The sequence below is a fragment of the Acartia tonsa genome, chromosome 7 (assembly GCF_053477335.1).
Source record: "Acartia tonsa isolate MP-2025a chromosome 7, ASM5347733v1, whole genome shotgun sequence".
NCBI classification, from domain to species: domain Eukaryota; kingdom Metazoa; phylum Arthropoda; class Copepoda; order Calanoida; family Acartiidae; genus Acartia; species Acartia tonsa.
The window spans coordinates 12,386,023-12,391,866 of record NC_137266.1 but is presented as its reverse complement, the minus strand read 5'-3'; positions in this window follow the sequence as shown (position 1 = coordinate 12,391,866).

Here is a 5,844-nt window from a genome sequence, read left to right as displayed (position 1 = left end):
ATTTTTTTCTACGCCTTCATGTTAATCCTTATGTAAAAAGTAACAGGATCTCTATTTGTCTGTACCAAAGGATCTCTCTAACCAGTTTACTAATATGATTCAGTGTAACTTCTGGAAAGGTTTATAGCTATTTATGGGGACGGTACAACCACCTTCCCAAGAGAAATCGCGAAAATCAAAAGAAAATGTTGATAAAGAAAGCAAAAGAAAGGGTGTAATTTTATTGACATTTAGGTGAATTCATCCCTAGTTAATGATCCCATCATTTTTTTTCATCAAACTAGCGTCCTTTTATTGGTAAATAAGTCATAATAATCAGCAATATGGATTCCATAGCTAAGGTAAAGCTGCGTTTTTTTTAACAAAACTAAAGCCAAGCTAAGCATTCTTGGTATTTCTCTTAATTCTAACTAGCGTCTACGCCCCTTGATGAGGGGAGTGGTTAAAATCGAAAACCCAATTTTTTAAATTAGATTTACAAAGAAACAGTAAAAAAAAGTTTTTTTTTATAGGGGAAAATGTTTTCCTTGTGACGATTTCTTTCGTTAGGATGGTGGTACCCTACCACAAAATATTCATAAACCTTTACAGGACCTATGAGGGATCCAATGTTGCATGCAGACAGACAAACAAACAGACAGACAGATCCTGTTACTTAAATATTAGGATTAACCATTTTTTAGCTTTAGAAATTTGAAATAATTTTTTCTTGTTATAATCATTCTACAACTATACATACAATTAGTGAAATAAACAGTAACAATAAATTAGAGAATAATGAAATTACAGGAGCTGGATCCAATATTCATGAAGTCAGAGTTCTTCCTGATTTTCCTATCCAACATTTAGGAATGGTTGCTAAAAATTAGATAGCTAGGTAGGTGGACTAATAGATAAAGATACATAAAGAGGTTGATAGATTGAGATATAAATGAATAGATAGATAAAAAGATTAGACAAATTGTAAGTAAATTTTGTTAAAAACTGCTTAAATACAGAATAATGTTTAAGGATATACTAAAATATTTTGCACTTGATTATAGAGATGATTCGCTACTAACATTGTACTTTGTTGTCCTAGAAATCAGATAAATTGAATTATTATATCACATAAAAATTTGTTGTTAAAACTGAAATTCTAATAACGATTATAGAGTTGCTACGCTTTCTAAACCGTACCCAACTACTACAAGAATCACCATTGAAATCGAAAGGAAAATTATAAAATGCCTAAATTAACGAAAGAAGCTATCAGTTCCAGACGGACGGACGGAACGACCCTAATTATAGAAAAGCTTAGCTCTTAAAAACGGACAATAAAATTCAAAATAAAAAAATATCTAAATGGCAAACATTAAAAACAGGGCCTTCCCCTCCATCAAATTCTGTGGAGCCTCTCAGCAGCATAAGAGAGACAAACAGAGGTTCCAGAAAGCTTAATGATCAAAAGTAAGTAGATTTTTATATTTCATAATTATGTTTCCTCGTATTTATTCGCAACCGATTGACATCCGGTGAATTAGAACCGGATCGCATCCATTCGAATATAAAAACTGGTTTTAATCTTATTGTACATTTTATATCCGCGGAAAGCTGTTTATGATACGATGCGAGTAATAACTATTATCTATCTCCTTTTCTATCTAAAAGTCTGACTAAAACTATTTTTTAAAAAGTTTTTTTTTATATATATTCATATACCAAAAATTATGAACATCCCCAATTTAGATAAACTAAATTACCCCTTATAAAGAATACAATTATTTGTTTAATAGTTGGGACACTGCTAGATTAAACCAACCAATCTAGTACTCAAAGTTTTTGAGTATAAAACTTTGGGTACCAGTATAATTTACAGTCTCATGTCCCCTCCCTACCTGAAATTTATCCTTATTGCATCCATTGCTTATTAATGCAAAGTAAGTAACTACATCTAAACATTTATCTTTGTGTCTATCCATCTCTCTAAATTATACCCATCTATCTATCTATACTAACTATTCATACTATATATCCTTCTATCCGTTTATCCATCCATCTGTCTATCCATCGAGCTGTCTTTAAATCCATCTGCCTATCAATACATCTGTCTATCAATCCATCTGTCTATCCATTAATCTGTCTAACCATTTATTTGTCTATCCATCCATCTGTCTGTCCATTTATCAGCCTATCCATCCATCTGTCCATCCATTTATCTGCCTATCCATCCATCTGTCTATCCATCCAGAAGTCTATCAATTTATCTATCATCCATCTGTCTATGCATCCATCTGTCTATCCATTTATCTGTCTATCCATTCATCTGTCTATTCATCCATTTGTCTATCCATCCATCTGTCTATCCATCCATCTGGCTATCCATCCATCTGTCTATCCATCCATCTGTCTATCCATCCATCTGTATATCCATTTATATATCATCATCCATCTGTCTATCTATCTATCTGTCCAAATTATACCTATCCATTCATCTGTCTATCCATCCGTCTGTCTATCAGTATCCATTCATCTGTCTATTCATCTATCTATCCAAATTATACCCGTCTATCTAACCATGTGTCTATCCAACTACTAGGAAGCTTACTAACGAGAAAAAAAGTTAGTATATCACATTGGAATAAGAATTTTCAGAAAAAATCTCCCAATCAAATGAGATAAAAATTAGTAAACGTAAAAACGGTGTTTTTTCAAATCTGCAAAGAAATCTTCTAAAATTTCTGTACCACAAAATTAAAATATCAATAAAATATACAATAAAATGCAAATCAAAAACTGATCATTTTAGTAGTTTTTCGGAGAACTTTTAAATCTAAAAAATATTTATTTTATCAGACAAATATGATTAATTTACTTTTCACCTTTACATGTGTGTGAGTTTTAATGATTAAGAAGAGTGGCTACTTTATAATTAAACTAGCGGTTGCGCCCACAGTATCTAGGGGCTCCGTATTTGAAAGAGGGGGGGGGGGGGGGTAAGAAATAAAGGACCCGAATAAAAAAATATAATAGCCTAAAAACATAATGGGGCCTATTTGAAGCTTCCATAAAATGGAGAAGTCAATCGGTTTATTAGTTACAGACTAAAAAACCATACTACTTTATAAATTGAACCAATCTTAACAGTTTTACTGTTTCCTTCAGTAATTATATATAAGAGTAAGGTTTTTAAATTCAACTTTGTTTTATAATCAATTTGCCCATTCCTGTTTTCCTAGCCCCAACAACGGCGTGCAAAGGGTATTGCCATAGTAAAGCGCGAAGCGCAATCAAATATTTTGACTTCTCTCATCCTTTAACTGTAGGAGGGGGGGGGGGAGGGATATAAGTTTTCTTATGATTGTACATTTTTATATTCGGAGAATACGAATACGATTCTAGACATAGTTTTTTCGTATGGATGAGAATCGGTTCCTATCCACCGGATTCGAATGAATACGAGAAAATATATTAGATTATTATATTAAATAATGTGTTGTCTTTGATTAAAACCATGCTTGTTATTGTTTGTTTTCAATGTGTTTTTCTTTCCTATATAATTTTTGTTTCTCAAATCTTTAGTTAAAGATTGTGGATAATTCTTCTATAGAAAAAATGTTTTATAGAAATTTCTTGATTTAATCCTAAATTAGAATTTATTCAGAACTAAGATACGAGTATTATAAAAATCTGATTTTGTAATTAACACTATAAATATTTTAAAGTGAAATCATGTAATTTAATTATAACATATTTTTTTACACCAAGATCTAAAAATTCTTTTCCAAAGATTATCATGTAATCTAAAAAGGTGAAACTTGTAGTTGGCTAAAATAACGATCCACTGTACAATTCTATTATTTTGGTAGCAACGAATTTAGCAGTATGTTGAAATATTAACATATTTGACCATTTCTTACTTTTGACTTGCTAAAAGATTTAATTCTAAGAAAACTTATACCTAACTCACATTAAATGATAATAATTGTTTTAGCTTGTATGGCTATATAATTTATAGTGTTATGTGAAATTATTTTTAAAAAGTACTATTAGGTACTATTATTTCTTTAGAAACGGCTAATAATCAGTCATAGAGCAGCTTGAAAAAAATATACCACATTATAAAAAGGAATCTAAACAACAAAAAACAGATATTTTAAGTGACAGACGTGCGAACGGGCTATATTTTAGAGTACCGATATAGTTAAAAGTTAAATCAATATAACATCTCAATAAACATACACAATGATTATCAATCGTATCGATGCATCTTATTAGGGTCTAATAATAAATGACATCCTACAGTACATTGACCTATGATAGGCCATTATACATTTTAACATTGGTCAATTACAATGTTTCATGGCCTCTCATTGTTTTTTTTTGTATTGTATGATGTCATTTTTTATCAAGCACTATAAGCTATTTCATACATATCTATCTATTTCACATTCAAACTTCAAACATCTTTATGAAAATGAAGGAATAGTTATTTCTTTCATCGTATTATAAACGGCTTTCCGCGGATATAGAATGTACAATTATATTTAATCTTATAATTCAACATTTTTATTTTCGTAGAAAGCTGGATATAATACGATGCTAGACATAGTTTTTTCGTATGGATGAGAACCGGTTCCTATCCACCGGATTCGAATAAATACGAGAAAGAAAAATTAAAAGTGCTTAACAATCAAAAGAAAAGTTTTTTTTACAAGTAAGGGTAAAAACTCAAGGATGACCTGGTTCAAAGTTATCTGGAGTGTAGGGATAGAGCCAGAGAAAGAGAGAGAGGAGACAATAGGCTATTAATTACACAAGTGCCCAAAGTTTATAATAACGTTTTCTTATTCGTTGGCTTATCAAATTTAGGGACTTCAGTGAATTAGAATGGTTGTTTCATTAAGACGAGTGTTCAAACGTTTCAGCCACTAATTTTAATCTACAGAAGGGGTAGTTTTGTGTATCACCATTTGGGTTGTACACCAATTTATCAGCCATTGTCTAATTCCTTTAGATCCCTGGATAGAGCAAGCCAGCGACTCTGGTATCCGCTTGTTGTCGTGAAGGTGATAGGTTCAAATCTCGGCCTAAAACCGCACCATAACTAATGTCGTTAAAAAATGCTTTCTACTGCTGCTATGTCAGGTGCCTATCAAAAATAGTTATTGTGGGGGGAATACCATTGCCCAAAACAGGCGTAAATCATTACTATACACATTAAGGACTTCCAGACAAAGGTCGTGCAATCAAAGGATCGTGATGGTCTGAAGGCGTTTGACATAGGATTATAAAGCCATATTTTGTCACATGCACAGGTTTATACATTGCTGATTAAGAATCAAACAAAATAACATAATTTCATTTTAGGGGATCCAGTGGTTTTCCATACAAATATGAAGTGTCCAAACTATCTGACAGGAATCAGCTCAACTTCATCTTATTTAAAGCTTCATATACATACATATAACCCAAAGAGTGTTTAGTTATATCTATAAAGAATCTCCAATGATGAGAAACAAAATTTTCCTTCAACCAATTAAGATTTTATAAAATTATCCATATATCCATAAATAAGGGAAATTCATTATATCCGCTTTTTTGGTGCGAGGGGGAGATTTTCCTATTACCGAAGGGTCATTTCTATGCATTAACTTAAATTGTTACGCGACCGCCAAAGACGTTTACGAGATTGTATTTGACCAATGGTAATATATATACTGGCCTATCATTAATATTTGTATTGTATGACGTCATTTTTCAATAGGTACTATGTGCTGCTTCTGCTTAAAAATCTTCAAAAATACAGCAAAAAAATCTTCGAATAAAAGAATGAAATGAGTTGATAAAAATGTTAAAAGGGAA